Below are 20,046 nucleotides of genomic sequence, written 5' to 3' on the forward strand. Positions count from 1 at the left end.
CTTGCTTTATCCATATGAGTCTTTCTTTTATTATTTTATGGTGACATTTTGAGGCTTAGGAACAAAATACTAGTTTTCCACAGAGTCATGATCTCTGGTCACTTTATGGTATTTTCAGCTTACAATAAATGTGCTTGTGCTGGAAATAATGTAACTTCATAGATCAGTGTAGTATGAGCACAGGTGAGACTTTTAGTGGCCCTCACTCAGAAACAAATACGGGGAGAAGGAATTTAATTTTATATTTTATTAAATGTGTCATGTAGACAATCCCTGCATAATTAGCAATCTTCCTCCACTACAGAGGGTTTTTATGTTAAGTACAGTGACTTGATAAAGTATTCATACTCCGTGAAATTTTTTCACTTTACATCTACAAATGTTTTTTGGTTGGAATTGTGATATTCCAATTCAAGGTAAGTATTTGTGAGGTGTCAAAGAAATGTTACAAACATTTCTAATTATTTTAAAATATAAATCTGAAAATAGTGACATTCATTTGTATTCACTCCACGGTAGTCTGATCCCCTAAATAAAATCTTGAGTGACCAAGTGCCTCCAGAAGCCACATAATTAGTAAATTTAGTCCAACTGTGCTTTATTTATTTTCAGTATAACTGTTCTGCGAATGCTTCACAGATTTGTTTGACAAATTAGGGATCAAACAGCATCATGAAAAGCAAGGAACACACCAGACAGGTCAGGGATAAAATTGTGGAGAAAAGTAAAGCAGTATTAGGCTATAAGAAATATCCCAAGCTCAGAACATCCCATGCAGCACAGTTCAATCCATCATCCAAAAATGGATGGAGTATGGCACAACTGAAAACCTAGGAAGACATGGCCTTCCAATAAACTGACATTCCAAGCAAGGAAGTACCGTACTGTACAATAGAATGAGGCAATGTCTACAACCCACAAAAGTTGCTCAGGTAGTGCAAATCATCCAGGATGGCACATCAGTGCAAGCTGTGGCAAGAAGGGTAGCTGTGTCTTTCAGCACAGTGTCCAGAGCATAGAGCAGATACCAAGAGATTGGCCAGTACCCCAGGAGAAATGAAGAAAAAAAACAGCATCAGGACTGCTATCTCCTCTTTTGTAAAAGGAAAACAGAAGAAGCAGTGCTAGAGCCCTGCAAAATGACTTCCAACAGGCTGCTAACAGCCGTATGTTTGCTCAAAGTGTCAGAAACAGACTCCATAAGGGTGGTATGAGGGCTCGACATCCACAGGTGGTTTCTTACAGTCAAAGGCTGGAGTCACACTAACCTGCGCAAAATACGGTCAGTATTTTACATGCGTAATACGGATGACAGACCCCTAAATAGTGCTCCGTATGTCATCCGTAATCAAGGTGTGGTCGCGTATTTTGCGCATGTAAGCATCCGTATGTAATCTGTATGGCATCCGTATGGCGAGATTTTCTCGCAGGCTTGCAAAATGGACATATAATGGAGCCCTATGATAGGGTTTCTAAAGACACCTGGTGCGTATTTCTCGCAAGTTACGTGTGTGGTCCGTGTGCAATCCGTATTTTTTGCGCACCCATAGACTTGCATTGGCGTACTACGGGCGTAGTACGCTGACAATTGCAGCATGCTGCGAGTGGCACGGAGCGTAGGATACTGAGGATAAATATACGGCTGGTGCGAGGGACCCATGGAAAATCATTGGTCCGTGTCTAATGCGTGCTTTTTGCGCCTCTCACTCTCCCGTATTCCTCGCCAGTGTGACTCCGGCCAAACACCGTGCAGTGTGATTGTCATTTGCTAGAGAACACCAAGGTTGGCAGATTCGACAATGGCGCCCTGTGGTCTTCACGGATGAGAGCAGGTTCACACTGAGCACATGTAACAGACGTGACAGAGTCTGGAGACGCCTTTGAGAACGTTCTGCTGGTGTCACGGTCCATCTTTGGAGCCGTGGCAGAATGTGGATTCTTATAGAAACCTTTTTCCTTTTTCCCCAGTTGCCGCTGGGGTTTACTACAACTGTAGTTCTTTTTAGTGCTGATTTTGCCCCCCGATGGCCGCTGGGATTACTACACGTGTGAATTAACCAACAGGTGGTGACAACTCCCCCCTCCTTCCTATAAAAGGTCTGTCATGTGCAGTAAATCACTGTTGGTAATATTGTTCATTTGTTATCCAACTGTGGTGAAGACTGGACCTACCTGGTGGAGAGGGAGTTCAGCTTATCTGGAGCAGTGGAGTTGCTGCTGGATGCTGATCGGATCCTTACTCTGTTGCTTGGAGCATTTGCAGCAGAGCAAAGCTAAGTTTTGGGTTTTAGTTGCTTTAACCCCATGGTGTCTGTTTTATTTTCCTTTGTGTGTTATTGGGTGCAGTTCACTTTATTCCCTGTCTCACCTCCTGGGGAGGGGGTTGGTGGTTTAGCTCAGGGCTAAACAGGAGATAGGGACAGGTCGGGGACTTGGGCCTCACTACCTTCAAGTGTACCCCCAAGTTAAGGAGAGTCAGGGCACCCCCTTAGCCTGAGGGGCAGTTCAGGGGCCCAGGTTCCACGTCTCCTGCTTTGTCCCAACTGCCTCGTGACAGCTGGCTGCATCATCCTCCAGCCTAACTGGTTTGGCAGTGGGTCAATAATGGTGTGGGGACTTTTAGATAGCTATTTAAGTTTGTGAAGAGTGTCTTTCCAATGTTATTTGTACTCATGGCTATTAAACTGTAACTTTCCGTTATCAGTCAGCAGCTAAACCCTCTATCCTCTTCTCCCACCCCCCTTCCCCTCCCCTACTTAGTCCCCCACCTTCCTTCCTAGTCTTGTTCTTGTTATTTTTGTGTTTTTGTTCTTGTAATATCACTGTGATATGTTTTTTGAAAATTTGAAAATTTAAATAAGATTGGAATAAAAAAATAATGATGTGAGGAGGCATTTCTTTGGGGGGCAAGCCAGAAGTACCTTGACTGCCATTAGGTATCGGGATGAGAACGTTAGAACCATTGCAAGACCATATACAGGTGCACTGAGCCCTGGGTTCCTTCTGATGCATGACATGTGGCTGAATTGTGTCAGCAGTTCCTGCATGATGAAGGCATTGATTCTATGGACTTGGCTGCCCATTCCCCAGACCTGAATCCAATCAAGCACATCTGGGACATCCTGTCTCGTTCCATCCACCAACTGCTCTCAACATCCTTTGTCTCATCAGGAGCATGCCCTGGAGATTTTTAGGGTGGTCATACAGGCACGTGGAGGCCACACTCATTACTGAGCATCATTTCCTTGTCTTGATGCATTTCCACTGAAGTTGGATCAGCCTATAATTTGATTTTCCACTTTAATTTTGAGTATCATTCCAAATCCAGGCCTCTATAGGATATTAATTTTATTTTACATTGATCATTTTATGTTTTATTGTTCTCAATGCATTCCACTATGTATTGAATAAATATTTGCAACTGGAATATTTTATTCAGTAATATCTAGGAAGTGGTATTTTAGTATTCCTTTTTTTTTTTTTGAGCACTGTGAGTACGGTGCACCTCACAAACTTAGATTATCATCAAAAGTTAATTTATTTCAGTTCTTCAATACAAAAAGGGAAAATCATATATTGTATATAGTGATTACAAACAGAGTGATGTATTTCAAATGTTTATTTCTGTTAATTTTGATGATTATTGCTTACAGCCAATGAAAACCCAAAAGTCATTATCTCAGTAAATTAGAATACTTTATAACACCAGCTTGAAAAATTGATTTTAAATTCTGAAATGTTGGCCTACTGAAATGTATATTCAGTAAATGCACTCAATACTTGGTTGGTGTCATGATCCAGGCCGGTTTTTTGTCTCATCTCTCCTTTCATGTTAATTTTCCCTGCCTTGTTCCTGTGTCTGGGCTGATATATCTCTGTGCTGCTACCTGTGTGGAGTGCCAGTTATATTGCGTACCTTCGACATGTTTAGCAGGCTCAGGTGAGTTTCCTGATCTGTCCTGCTGCGTTCAACTGACCCTACCCGTGTCTGTTTACATTCCTCCTACCCGACCCTGCTCCTTATCTCCCTGTGTGTTTGGATTCCCGGGTATTTGACTTTAGCTCGTCCTTGACCTGATTCTGTCTCGTCCATCTGTTAGTTCAGCTATTAACCGGCACTGACCTTTTGCTCTTTTATGCCTCTGAATTTTGGATTTCTCCTTTGTACTGCGCTATTTCCTGGTATCGACTCGGCTCTTTGACTACTCCACTGCCACTTAATGGTTGTTTTCTGCTGGTCAGCTTCATTGCAGGATATTCTGCTCATCCTCCACTCTGCTGCCATCTAGTGGAGTTTGTTTTACTCTGCAGTAACCCTCAGTAATACAGCGTGACATTATAACTGGCCATACACTTTTTTTTCTCTCTTTGGATCCACTTCATACTATTGCGGATCAGATGTCAAATTTGACCCAAATGATGCGGTTATCCAGCGAGAGGTTCCAGGATATCCTGCTAAGTCCGAGGTGATGCCGTGTATGGAATCTATGGAGGTTGGGGCCACTAACCTCAAAGATAAGGAGAGGAAGCGGTGACACGAAGGGAAATTAGGTTTATATTGTGGAAGTCTGCGACATTGAAATAAAGACTGCCTCTCTTGCCCACCAACTAACAAGTTGCCGGGAAACGCTTAAGTCTGTGTGATTGTCGAGGAGGTCACCCAGACTCTCATGTACCATTTTCTTCATTTCAACAGATTCTGTGAGGGTGTGTGCACATGCTGCGGATTCTGTTGCGGTTCCGCAGCGGATTTGGCCGCTGCGGATGCGCAGCAGTTTTTGCTGCGGTGTACAGTACCATAATATCCTATGGATATTAAAAACCGCAGTGCAGATGGTGCGGATTTTTCCGCGCGGTTTTCCTGCGGTTTCTAAACCGCAGAAAGAATTGACATGTCAATTCTTTCTGCGGATTCCGCTGCGGTTTGCCATCTCCTCCATTGTGGAGATGAAAAACCGCAGGGCAAAACCGCAGGCCAATCCGCAGGTAAAACCGCAGGTCTTTTGACCTGCAGATTTACCTGCGGATTTTACAAAATCCGTGCGGCCAAATCCGCACCCCAATCCGCAGCGTGTGCACATACCCTTAGAGGTGGATCTGTGTTGTGAAGATGGGTACGCATCCACTCCAGTTTTTGTGGACTGTGGATCTTTCATGAACTTTACTGACTCTAGTTTGGTGTCTAAGATAGTTAGGGACAGTTAGGCTAGAGACTCCCATACACATCATTGGCATTGATAAGACACCATTGGCTCAAAATTTGGTTAGTTGTTTCTGAGGAGTTTCTCCTCAAAGTGGGTTCCTTGCACCAGGAACGAATTTCATGTTACATTTTGGATAACCTTCCAGCGGGACTGGTGTTGGGATTCCCCTGGTTACTGTTGCATAATCCTGTTATTGACTGGGAATCTCGTGATATTGTGAAATGGGGTCCTATTTGTTCTAATGGTTGTCTTTCTGCTGTTCTGGTGTCTTCTGTTAATCTGGAGGGTATTCCGGAGTACCTGAAGGTTGTTGGAGACGTATTTTCCGAAAAAGAGGCTGAGGTCTTACCACCACATCGCCCATATGATTATGTTATTAATCTGATTTCGGGTGCTAAATTGCCCAAGGCCCGTTTGTACAATCTTTCTGGCCCGGAACGCAAGGTTATGAAAGATTATATCTCATAAAGTTTACGCAAAGGTCACATCCACCCCTCTGTCTCACCTGTGGCTGCTTTATTCTATTTTGTTGAAAAAAAAGATGGTTTACGCCCGTGCCTCGATTTTTGGGAACTAAATAAAATTACGGTGAGAAACACCTATCCCCTCCCACTCATTCCATATCTTTGCAACCAATTATATGGGGCTAAGTGGTTTTCCAAGTTGTATTTCAGGGGAGCGTATAACCTTATCTGTATTCAGGAAGGGGACGAGTGGAAAATGGCATTTCTCACCTCTGAGGGGTTGTTTGAAAATTTAGTCATGCGCTTTGGTCTCATGAACACGCCTGCGGTGTTTCAAAGCTTCATTAACGATGTGTTTTCTGATTTCATTGGGCACTGTATTGGTGTATATTTGGATGACATTCTTATTTTTTCATCTGACAAAGAACTCACATAGGTCATTTACATGCGATTCTTCATAGGTTACGGGAGTACTCTCTGTTCGCTAAACCTGAGAAGTGTTCATTTTGTGTCCAAGAGCTTTCCTTTTTGGGGTTCATCCCCTCTGCCGAGAGGTTTTGTATGGACCCCGGAAAGGTACAGGCCATTGTTAATTGGGTTCAACCCAGAGATCTCAAGGATCTCCAGCTTTTTTGGGTTTCGCCAACTATTAGCGCAAATTTATCAGGGGGTTTTCTCAAGTAGTCAAACCACTCACCAATCTCACTCGTAAGGGGGCTGATCTTAAAGTCTGGTCGTCTCTGGCAGTTGAAGCATTTACAGCATTGAAGAAGTGTTTTATGTCTGCTCCTGCGTTGGTTCAGCCCGATCCGTCAGAACCATTCTTTGTGGAGGTGGATGCATCGGATGAGGGAGTGGGGGCAGTGTTGTCTCAGGGACCTGTCACCTTGACTAAGTTAAGACCATGTGCCTTTTTCTCCAGGAAATTTTCTCCTGCAGAGAGAAATTACGATGTTGGTAATCGAGAGCTGTTGGCCATAAAGTTGGCTTTTGAAGAGTGGAGGCACTTTTTTGGAGAGGGCAGTGATTACCGACCACAAGAACCCGTCTTCCATTGACTCTGCCAAATGTTTAACTCCTAGACAGGCTAGGTGGTCGCTTTTTTTCACATTTTAATTTTTCTATCACCTTTTGGCCCGATTCCAAGAATGTCAAGGCTGATGCCTTATCTCGCAGCTTGGATCCGATATCACCTCCCGAACCTCCTTCCTCCATTCTTCAGCACGGGGTGGTTGTTGCTGGGGTGTCCTACTTCATGATAGTGGTAAAATATCTTTGATATGACTTGCGTTTATTTGTGAAAAAAATGGAAATTTGGCGTAAATTTTGAAAATTTCGCAATTTTCAAACTTTGAATTCTTATATCCTTACATCAGAGAGTCATATCGCACAAAATAGTTAATAAATAACATTTCCCACATGTCTACTTTACATCAGCACAATTTTGGAACCAAATTTTTTTTTAGTTAGGAAGTTATAAGGGTTAAAAGTTGACCAGCAATTTCTCATTTTTACAACACCATTTTTTTTAGGGACCACATCACAATGTTAATATTACAGGAAGATTTATTTTAACTACTGTAGAAGCTTGGGCTGATAAATGGCAAATGAGCTTTAATGGGGATAAATGTAAGGTCATGCATTTGTGCAGAAGAAATAACATGTATAATTATTTGCTTAATTGTAAAACACTGGGCAAAACTGTTACTGAAAAAGACCTGGGTGTATGGGTGGACGACAAACTCACATTTAGTGGCCAGTGTCAGGCAGCTGCTGCAAAGGTAAATAAAATAATGGGATGCATTAACCCCTTCCTGACATCCGACGTACTATCCCGTCCACGGTACCCGGGCCCGTATGACTGTGGACGGGATAGTACGTCTACCGCGATCAGCGGCGCCCACGTGGTGAGCGCCGCTGATCGCGGCCGGGTGTCAGCTGATTATCACAGCTGACACCCGACACGTTAACCCCTTGCACACCGCGATCAAACATGATCGCGGTGTATCGGGAGTTAAAGGGAAGCATCGGCAGGGAGGGGGCTCCCTCCGTGCTTCCCTGAGCCCCCCACGGCAGCGCAATGTGCAGCGCTGCTGCGGGGGGCTCCTATCCTCCAGGCCCCCGAATCCAAGATGGCGACGGGGGCCTTCGGGGACCTGAGGAAGCTGGCTTCCTCAGTGCCTGCAAAGCGCAGGCAAGAGGAAGTCTTCTTCAATGCCTGTGACAGATTGCTGATCTGTCACAGTGATCTGTGATGTGACAGATCAGCGATCTGTCACAGGATAGTGATGTCCCACCTGGGACTATGTAATAAAGTAAAAAAAAATTAAAAAAAATGTAAAAATAAATGTAAAAAAATCACCAAATAAATTAGTAAAAAAAAAAAAAAAATATTCCCCAATAAATTCATTTTTTGAAAATAATAAAAAAAAAAACAATAAAAGTACACATATTAGGTATCGCCGAGTCCGTAACAACCTGCCCTATAAAACTGTCCCATTAGTTAACCCCTTTAGCGAACCCCTTAAAAAATAAAAATAAAAAACGAAGCAGAAAATAATGATTTATTATCATACCGCCAAACAAAAAGTGTAATAACGCGCGATCAAAAAGACGCATATAAATATCCATGGTACCGCTGAAAACATCATCTTGTCCCGCAAAAAACGAGCTGCCACACAGCATCATCAGCGAAAAAATAAAAAAGTTATAGCTCGCAGAATAAAGCGATGCAAAAATAATTATTTTTTATATAAAATAGTTTTCATTGCATAAAACCGACAAAACATAAAAAACTACATAAATGAGGTATCGCTGTAACCGTACTGACCCAAAAAATAAAACCGCTTCATCAATTTTACCGCACGCGGAACGGTGTAAACGCACCCCCCCCAAAAGAAATTCATGAAACGCTGGTTTTTGTTCATTCTGCGTCCCAAAAATCAGAATAAAAAGCGATCAAAAAATGTCACGTGCCCTAAAATGGTACCAATAAAAACGGCAACTCGTCCCGCAAAAATAAGACCTCACATGACTCGGTGGGTCAAAATACGGAAAAATTATAGCTCTCAATATGTGGTGATGCAAAAACTATTTTTACAATAAAAAGCGTCTTTTAGCGTGCGACAGCTGCCAAACATAAAAACCGCCACAAATAGTAAATCAAACCCCCCGTTATCACCCACTTAGTTAGGGAAAAATAATAAAATAAAAAAAATGTATTTATTTCCATTTTTCCATTAGGGCTAGGGTTAGGGCCAAGGTTAGGGCTAGGGTTAGGGCTAGGGTTAGGGTTAGGGTTAGGGTTAGGGCTAGGGTTAGGGTTAGGGTTAGGGTTAGGGCTAGGGTTAGGGCTAGGGTTAGGGCTAGGGTTAGGGCTAGGGCTGAGATTAGGGTTAGGGGTGTGTTGGGGTTCGGGTTGGAGTTAGAATTGGGGGTTTCCACTGTTTGGGCACATCAGGGGCTCTCCAAATGCAACATTGCGTCTGATCTCAATTTCAGCCAATTCTGAGTTGAAAAAGTCATATGGTGCTCCTTCCCTTCCAAGCTCTGCCATGCGCCCAAACAGTGTTTTACCCCCACATGTAGGGTATCAGCCTACTCAGGACAAATTGCAAAACAATTTTTGGGGTCCAATTTCTCCTTTTACCCTTAGGAAAATAAAAATTTGGGGGCAAAAATATCATTTTTGTGGAAAAAAATGATTTTTTTATTTTCACGTCCGAGCGTTATAAACTTCTGTGAAGCACTTGGGGGTTCAAAGTGCTCACCACACATCTAGATAAGTTCCGTGAGGGGGTCTAGTGTCCAAAATGGGGTCACTTGTGGGGAGTTTCAATAGTTTAGGTACATCAGGGGCTCTCCAAACGCACATGACACCCGCAGACCATTCCATCAAAGTCTGCATTCCAAAACGTCACTACTTCCCTTCCGAGCCCTGACGTGTGTCCATACAGTAGTTTTCTCCCACATATGGGGTGTCAGCGTACTCATGACAAATTGGACAACAACTTTTGGGGTCCAATTTCGCCTGTTACCCTTGGGAAAATGAAAAAATTGGGGACTAATTGATCATGTTTGTGGAAAAAATACGATTTTTTTAATTTCATGCCCGGGCATTATAAACTTCTGTGAAGCACTTGGGGGTTCAAAGTGCTCACCTCACATCTAGATAAGTTCCTTAGGGGGTCTAGTTTCCAAAATGGGGTCATTTGTGGGGGGTTTCCACTGTTTAGGTACATTAGGGGCTCTCCAAAGGCAACATGACACCCGCAGACCATTCCATCAATGTCTGCATTCCAAAACGTCACTACTTCCCTTCCGAGCCCTGACGTGTGTCCATACAGTAGTTTTCTCCCACATATGGGGTGTCAGCGTACTCATGACAAATTGGACAACAACTTTTGGGGTCCAATTTCTCCTGTTACCCTTGGGAAAATGAAAAAATTGGGGACTAATTGATCATGTTTGTGGAAAAAATACAATTTTTTTATTTTCATGCCCGGGCATTATAAACTTCTGTGAAGCCCTTGGGGGTTCAAAGTGCTCACCTCACATCTAAATAAGTTCCTTAGGGGGTCTAGTTTCCAAAATTGGGTCATTTGTGGGGGGTTTCCACTGTTTAGGTACATTAGGGGCTCTCCAAAGGCAACATGACACCCGCAGACCATTCCATCAATGTCTGCATTCCAAAACGTCACTACTTCCCTTCCGAGCCCTGACGTGTGTCCATACAGTAGTTTTCTCCCACATATGGGGTGTCAGCGTACTCATGACAAATTGGACAACAACTTTTGGGGTCCAATTTCTCCTGTTACCCTTGGGAAAATGAAAAAATTGGGGACTAATTGATCATGTTTGTGGAAAAAATACGATTTTTTTATTTTCATGCCCGGGCATTATAAACTTCTGTGAAGCCCTTGGGGGTTCAAAGTGCTCACCTCACATCTAGATAAGTTCCATAGGGGGTCTAGTTTCCAAAATGGGGTCATTTGTGGGGGGTTTCCACTGTTTAGGTACATTAGGGGCTCTCCAAAGGCAACATGACACCCGCAGACCATTCCATCAATGTCTGCATTCCAAAACGTCACTACTTCCCTTCCGAGCCCTGACGTGTGTCCATACAGTAGTTTTCTCCCACATATGGGGTGTCAGCGTACTCATGAAAAATTGGACAACAACTTTTGGGGTCCAATTTCTCCTGTTACCCTTGGGAAAATGAAAAAATTGGGGACTAATTGATCATGTTTGTGGAAAAAATACGATTTTTTTATTTTCATGCCCGGGCATTATAAACTTCTGTGAAGCCCTTGGGGGTTCAAAGTGCTCACCTCACATCTAGATAAGTTCCTTAGGGGGTCTAGTTTCCAAAATGGGGTCATTTGTGGGGGGTTTCCACTGTTTAGGTACATTAGGGGCTCTCCAAAGGCAACATGACACCCGCAGACCATTCCATCAATGTCTGCATTCCAAAACGTCACTACTTCCCTTCCGAGCCCTGACGTGTGTCCATACAGTAGTTTTCTCCCACATATGGGGTGTCAGCGTACTCATGACAAATTGGACAACAACTTTTGGGGTCCAATTTCTCCTGTTACCCTTGGGAAAATAAAAAAAATGGTGACTAAAAGATCATGTTTGTGGAAAAAATACGAATTTTTTATTTTCACGCCCGGGCGTTATAAACTTCTGTGAAGCACTGGGGGGTTCAAAGTGCTCACCACACATCTAGATAAATTCCTTGGGGGGTCTAGTTTACAAAATGGTGTCATTTGTGGGGGGTTTCCACTGTTTAGGTACATTAGGGGCTCTCCAAAGGCAACATGACACCCGCAGACCATTCCATCAATGTCTGCATTCCAAAACGTCACTACTTCCCTTCCGAGCCCTGACGTGTGTCCATACAGTAGTTTTCTCCCACATATGGGGTGTCAACGTACTCATGACAAATTGGACAACAACTTTTGGGGTCCAATTTCTCCTGTTACCCTTGAGAAAATGAAAAAATTGGGGACTAATTGATCATGTTTGTGGAAAAAATACGATTTTTTTATTTTCATGCCCGGGCATTATAAACTTCTGTGAAGCCCTTGGGGGTTCAAAGTGCTCACCTCACATCTAGATAAGTTCCTTAGGGGGTCTAGTTTCCAAAATGGGGTCATTTGTGGGGGGTTTCCACTGTTTAGGTATATTAGGGGCTCTCCAAAGGCAACATGACACCCGCAGACCATTCCATCAATGTCTGCATTCCAAAACGTCACTACTTCCCTTCCGAGCCCTGACGTGTGTCCATACAGTAGTTTTCTCCCACATATGGGGTGTCAGCGTACTCATGAAAAATTGGACAACAACTTTTGGGGTCCAATTTCTCCTGTTACCCTTGGGAAAATGAAAAAATTGGGGACTAATTGATCATGTTTGTGGAAAAAATACGATTTTTTTATTTTCATGCCCGGGCATTATAAACTTCTGTGAAGCCCTTGGGGGTTCAAAGTGCTCACCTCACATCTAGATAAGTTCCTTAGGGGGTCTAGTTTCCAAAATTGGGTCATTTGTGGGGGGTTTCCACTGTTTAGGTACATTAGGGGCTCTCCAAAGGCAACATGACACCCGCAGACCATTCCATCAATGTCTGCATTCCAAAACATCACTACTTCCCTTCCGAGCCCTGACGTGTGTCCATACAGTAGTTTTCTCCCACATATGGGGTGTCAGCGTACTCAGGACAAATTGGACAACAACTTTTGGGGTTCAATTTCTCCTGTTACCCTTGGGAAAATAAAAAAAATGGTGACTAAAAGATCATGTTTGTGGAAAAAATACGAATTTTTTATTTTCACGCCCGGGCGTTATAAACTTCTGTGAAGCACTGGGGGGTTCAAAGTGCTCACCACACATCTAGATAAATTCCTTGGGGGGTCTAGTTTACAAAATGGTGTCATTTGTGGGGGGTTTCCACTGTTTAGATACATCTGGGGTTTTCCAATCGCAACATGGTGTCCGATCTCAATTCCAGCCAAAAACGTCAAATGGCGCTGCTTCCCTTCCGAGCTCTGCCATGCGCCCAAATAGTGGTTTACCCCCACATGTGGGGTATCAGCGTACCCAGGACAAATTGCACAATAACTTTTAGGGTGCTGTTACCCTTGGAAAAATAAGAATTGAGGGTGAAAAGATCATTTTTGTGGAAAAAATATGATTTTTTAATTGTACGGCTTTATGTTATAAACTTCTGTGAAGCCCTTGGGGGTTCAAAGTTCTCACCACACATCTAGATAAGTTCCTTAGGGGGTCTAGTTTCCAAAATGGTGTCATTTGTGGGGGGTTTCCACTGTTTTGGTACATCAGGGGTTTTCCAATCGCGACATGATGTCCGATCTCAATTCCAGCCAAAAACGTCAAATGGCGCTGCTTCCCTTCCGAGCTCTGCCATGCGCCCAAATAGTGGTTTACCCCCACATGTGGGATATCAGCATACTCAGGACAAATTGCACAATAACTTTTAGGGTCCTGTTACCCTTGGGAAAATAAAAATTGGGGTGAAAAGATCATTTTTGTGGAAAAAATATGATTTTTTAATTGTACCGCTGTACGTTATAAACTTCTGTAAAGCCCTTGTGGGTTCAAAGTTCTCACTACATATCTAGATAAGTTCCTTGGGGGGTCTAGTTTCCAAAATGGGGTCACTTGTAGGGGGTTTCCACTGTTTAGGTACATCAGGGACTCTCCAAACGTGACATGGCGTCCGATCTGAATTCCAGCCAATTTTGCATTGAAAAAGTCAAACGGTGCTCCTTCCATTCTGAGCTCTGCAATGCGCCGAAACAGTCGTTCCCCCCCCACAAATCAGGTATCAGCGTACTCAGGACAAATTGCACAATAACTTTTGCAGTCCAATTTCTCCTGTTACCCTTGGTAAAATAAAAAAAATTGAACCTGAAATATTTTTTTTGTGAAAAAAAGTTAGATGTTCATTTCTTTTTAAATATTCAAAAAAATTCCTGTGACGCACCTAATGGGTTAATAAACTTCTTGAATGTGGTTTTGAGCACCTTAAGGGGTTCAGTTTTTAGAATGGTGTCACTTTTGGGTATTTTCTATCATATAGACCCCTCAAAGTGGCTTCAAATGTGATGTGGTCCTAAAAATAAAATGGTGTTGTAAAAATGAGAAATCGCTGGTCAACTTTTAACCCTTATAACTTCCTAACAAAAAAAAATTTTGGTTCCAAAATTGTGCTGATGTAAAGTAAACATGTGGGAAATGTTGCTTATCAAGTTTTTTGTGTGCCGTATCTCTGTGATTTAAGGGCATAAAAATTCAAAGTTGGAAAATTGCGAAATTTTCAAAATTTTTGCCAAATTTCCATTTTTTTCACAAATAAACGCAAGTTATTTGAATGAAATTTTACCACTAACATGAAGTACAATATGTCACGAGAAAACAATGTCAGAATCACCGGGATCAATGGAAGCGTTCCAGAGTTATGACCTCATAAAGGTACAGTGGTCAGAATTGTAAAAATTCGCCCGGTCATGAACGTGCAAACCACCCTTGGGGGTGAAGGGGTTAAAAGAGGCATAGATGCTCATGAGGAGAACACAATTTTACCTCTATACAAGCCACTCGTGCAACCACACTTAGAATACTGTGTACGGTTCCGGTCTCCGGTGTATAAGAAAGACATAGCTGAACTGGAGCGGGTGCAGAGAAGAGCGACCAAGTTTATTAGAGCACTGGGGAGTCTGCAATACCAAGACAGGTTATTACACTTGGGGTTATTTAGTTTGGAGAATCGAAGGCTTAGGGGTGATCTTATTACAATGTATAAATATATGCGGGGACAGTACAAAGACCTTTCTAATGGTCTTTTTACTCTTAGACCTGTGACGGGGACAAGGGGGGCATCCTCTACGTCTGGAGGAAAGAAGGTTTAAGCATACTCACAGACGCGGATTCTTTACTGTAAAAGCAGTGAGACTATGGAACTCTCTGCCATATGATGTTTTAATGAGTGATTCACTACAAAAATTTTAGAAGGGTCTGTATGCCTTTCTTGAAAAGTATAATATTACAGGGTATATACACTAGTTTCCTTAATATTGCGTTGATCCAAGGAACTAGTCTGATTGACGTATGTGGAGTCGGGAAGGAATTTTTTTCCCCAATGTGGAGCTTAATGTTTGCCGCATGGGTTCTTTTTGCCCTTCTCTGGATCAACATGTTAGGCTATGGGTTGAACTAGATGGACTTAAAGTCTCCCTTCAACCTTAACCCCTTCCTTACCGATGATGGAATAGTACGTCATCGGTGAGGATCCCCTGCTTTGAGGTGGGCTCCGGTGATGAGCCCACCTCCAAGCCGTGACATGTCAGCTGTTATGAACAGCTGACATGTGCCCGCAATAGGCGCGAGCGGAATCGCGGTCCGCCAGTGCCTATTAACTAGTTAAATCCCGCTGTCAAAGCTGACAGCGGGCATTTAAATAGCACTTCCGGCCACCGGGCCGGAAATGAGCTCATTGCCGACCCCGTCACGTGATTGGGGGTCGGCGTCGCGTTGCCTGGACAACCACAGGTCACATAGAGACCTCTATGGTTGTTCCAGCCAGATGGTTTTGAGCTCTGCCTGGTGGCAGGCACTCAAAGCACAGCAGAAAATCTGCTACATATGGGCGATCTGCTCATCACCCATATGTAGCAGAGCCGATCGGGTTGTGGAGGCTATTGAAGCATGCCAAAAGTAAAAAAAAAAAATAAAAAAATAAAAAAAGTTCAAATCACCCCCCCTTTCGCCACAATCAAAATAAAACAATTAAAAAAATCCCACATACACATATTAGGTATCGCCGCGTTCAAAATAACCCGATCTATCAATAAAAAAAGGATCAACCCGATCGCTAGCGAGTAAAAAATTAAAAACACCAGAATTGCGTTTTTTTGGTCGCCGCAATATTGCATTAAAATGCAATAACGGGCGATCAAAAGAATGTATTTGCACAAAAGTGGTGTCATTAAAAAACGTCAGCTCAGCACGCAAAAAATAAGCCCACACCCGACTCCAGATCACGAAAAATGGAGACACTACGGGTCTCAGAAAATTGCGCTTCTTTTTTTTTTTTAAGCAAACTTTGGAAATTTTTTTCACCATTTACATAAAAGAGAACATAGACATGTTTGGTGTCTATGAACTCGTAATGACCTGGAGAATCATAATGGCAGAATAGATTTAGCATATAGTGAACCTAGAAAAAAAGCCAAGCAAAAATCAAGTGTGGGATTGCACTTTTTTTGCAATGGGGTCGTTTAAAAGTACAACTCGTCCCGCAAAAAATAAGCCCTCACATCACCATATTGATGGAAAAATAAAAAAGTTATGGCTCTGGAAAGAAGGGGAGCGAAAAACGAAAACAAAAAATCGAAAATGTTCATAATCCAACCTGACGGAACTGGAGAGGATCTACAAGGAAGAATGGAAGAGGATCCCCAAATCCAGGTGTGAAAACTTGTTGCCTCATTCCCAAGAAGACTCATGACTGTACTAGCTCAAAAGGTGCTTCTACTCAATACTGAGCAAAGGGTCTGAATATTTATGACCATGTGATATTTCAGTTTTTCTTTTTTAATAAATTTGCAAACATTTCTACATTTCTGTTTTTTTCAGTCAAGATGGGGTGCAGAGTGTACATTAATGAGAAAAAATGAACTTTTTTGAATTTACCAAATGGCTGCAATGAAGCAAAGAGTGAAAAATTTAAAGGGGTCTGAATACTTTCCATACCCACTGTATATATAATATGCTTGTTTTTATGTACTGCTTGTCTCCAACCCTTTTCCCCTTTTTTGTATGGATTTTCATCACTGATGTCATGTATTTTTTACAGATTATCCTTGACAAAAAACGTATAAATTGAAATGTTGGAATATGATCTGTTAACATTATGCCGGAGTGAAATAAGCACAAGAAAATATAAGAAAAAGATTTATCATGTATCGACTTTATTGTATTGAGATAACACAAGGCCTGTCTGTTGGTCTATTGCCGCTTTTCCCGTATATAATCTGCTGAGTCCATGTTTCTCTCATATTAGTATTATGGTTACATAACGTCAGGAAGATTACACCATAGATTATAGAACATATTCAGGAAATAATACAAAACAGAATAAAAGAAATAAAAAACATTGACCAGATAAGAAAACTGATCAGAAATACGGAAAAGGAAGAAAGAAAACCTATGTAGCACAAAAGTGACCCCCTGTGGCTAGAGGCAAGCAGAACATGATCGCTGTCCTATGGCACAGAATATGCCCTCCACGCTCTACAAGGCAGCAGTCGTGATCATCCCCTCAGAAAACTCTGCAGCAATAAGAGGCTTCTCTAGCTTCTACATGAGGTCATCACAAATGTCTTAAAGTAGTGGATCCAAAACATCCTCCTAATAATATGGCAGGAATCCTGAGAACATCGAGGATCTATCATGTTATCAGCATAAATAAATATTTCACTATACACGTGTACATGGAGTCAGGACACAAAGAAATTTCAGTTTTAAAAACTTTTTTTTCAGGCCAGGCCAATAAGACAATTGCAGGCTGTCTTATTAAAACAACCACATTCATATGCCCTATTGGAGGTGTCGGGGGCTGCTTAGGACCTCTATGAAGCAAATTGGTAATATGCTCTGTCTTTGTGATTCCTATATCATTGGAATTAAAGAGGACCTTTCATCAAATTTTTTGTTGAATGGGACACACAATGTATTAGTGGTTGCAGAGCGGAGGAAAATGTACTCTTTCTTTTGATAAATTCCACATCTCCGTTGCAGAGATATTAGCAATCAAACTATTTGGTAGCTAATGAGTTAAACAAAAAAGTAAGTCCCAGTGAGTCTTATCAGGGAGATTTATCTGGGGGTGTGTACTTTTTCACCCTGTAGGGTGTTGACCAATCATTAGCAGACAGCAACAATTAAGGGAAAGAAGAACACATTGACCACCACAGTCTTTCTCATGTGTGAAGCATAAAATCTCTGCAGAGCGATTACAGCAGATCTGATGTCAATACTGATACTTCTGAGCTTTCGTCTCCTGGCAGTCAATGTGGGGGAGAGGCAGCATGCTATAGAAGCTGTCAGCACTGCACTCTGTGCACACTGACCGGAGAGACTTCCTGACATGCACTGCGCATGACAGGAAGTCTCTTATGTCTGGTAACCCGGATGTCTTCATGACAACATCGGGTTAACATGGCAGCGATCGGGACCCCGCGTCACTCCGCGGGGTCTCCGATCCAAAGCTAGAGGGGGTTCCCAGCTCTCTGCCTGCTCTTGGAATGCTGAGATCGTGTTCAATCGCAGTATTCCGGGGATTAAAGTGCTGGGTGTCAGCTGTGAGAATCCCATGAGCGGCGGATCGCTGAGACGTAGTATACCGTCCATGGTCATACGGGCCCAGGGCACATGGACAGTATAGTACGTCTCATGTCAGAAAGGGGTTAAAATTGGAGAAAGGCCACTGAGGGTTCAGCAACCTGTCACTTTAGCCAGAATGATGCCGATGAGACTAGAACACCAAAAAAGACCCTGCCTATATATAGTCCCACCACGTAATAATAAATACACGGCAGTATGAATATAGCCTTAAATAGGTTACATCCTGCCACCATTTGGCATCAATGGAATCGCAAGTGTTCTTTGGTCCTCATGCTACAGAACACTTTGTGTGTTGCTATGAGAATACTCTTCTGTGAATCAATTGTGACATCTTGTGGTATTACTGAGTACTATCCCCAACGGAAACAATCCTTTTTATTATAACACAGTTGAATAGCATCATGCCCACAAAATAAGATTTAGTTTAACCTTTTCACCCCCAGGCGAGTTTTGTTTTTTTCGTTTTTTCCTCCCCTTCTTTCAAGAGCCATAACTTTTTCATATTTCCATCCATATGACAGCTTGTTTTTTTGTGGGACTGGTTGTACTTTTTAATTACTCGATTGATTTTACCACATAGCGTGCTGGAAAACATGGAAAAAAAAAATCCAAGGGCTATGAAATTGCAAAAAAACTGCAATTCCACAATTGTTTTTGGGGTATTTCATTTACCATATTCAGTATGTGATACAACCGACCAGGTAGTATCATTCCCCAGGTCAGTACGAATACGCAGACACCAAACATGTATACGTTCTTTTTTATTTAAGTGGTGAAAAAAAATTCTGAACTTGAACTTTGTATGAAAAAAGTTCTTCCGTTTGTATTCATATTCCAAGACCGGTAGCGTATCCAGTTTTCAAGAGGCTGATTGATGGCTTATTTTTTGCAGCTTTACCTGGTGTTTTTGATACATTTTGAGGTAGTAATGATGTTTTGATCCCCTGTTATTGCATTTCATTGTAATGTTGCTGCAATAAAAAAAATGTAATTCTGGTGTTTTTTTTTTCTCAATAGGTTGTTTACCGATTGATTTACCATACTTTATATTTTGATAGATAGGACATTTCTTATCTCGGCGATACCAAATATGATTGTTTTTTTTTGTTTATGTTTTACTTTTTTACTTTTTTTTTCTTTTCACTGTGTTCAATAGTCTTTTTATGAGACTTGAAGCTGCAATATCCCCAAATTTTTTGGGGAAAAAGTGCATCTTAAATCCGTAAAATACGGTAAATGCAGCTGTTAGTAATTGACATCAACTTTTAACTGGTTAAACGCCAAGGGTGGCGGTTAGAGGCACTTGATGGTTGTTTAACCCCTTAAGCCCCAAGGGTGGTTTGCACGTTCATGACCGGGCCAATTTTTACAATTCTGACCACTGTCCCTTTATGAGGTTATAACTCTGAAACGCTTCCATGGATCCCAGTGATTCTGACATTGTCTTCTCGTGACATATTGTACTTCATGATAGTGGTAAAATTTCATTCATATAACTTGGGTTTATTTGTGAAAAAAGCGGAAATTTGGCGAAAATTTTGAAAATTTCACAATTTTCCAAATTTGAATTTTTATGTCCTTAAATCACAGAGATACGGCACACAAAAAACTTAATAACTAACATTTCCCACATGTTTACTTTACATCAGCACAATTTTGGAACCAAAATTTTTTTTGTTAGGAAGTTATAAGGGTTAAAAATTGACCAGCGATTTCTCATTTTTGCAACACCATTTTATTTTTACTGACCACATCACATTTGAAGCCACTTTGAGGGGTCTATATGATAGAAAATACCCAAAAGTGACACCATTCTAAAAACTGCCCCCCTTAAGGTGCTCAAAACCACATTCAAGAAGTTTATTAACCCTTTAGGTGCGTCACAGGAATTTTTTGAATATTTAAAAAAAAATGAACATTTAACTTTTTTTCACAAAAAAAATACT

Source organism: Dendrobates tinctorius, unplaced genomic scaffold, assembly GCF_039654945.1.
Source record: "Dendrobates tinctorius isolate UK_male_01 unplaced genomic scaffold, ASM3965494v1 ptg000370l, whole genome shotgun sequence".
In the NCBI taxonomy this organism is placed as follows: Eukaryota; Metazoa; Chordata; class Amphibia; order Anura; family Dendrobatidae; genus Dendrobates; species Dendrobates tinctorius.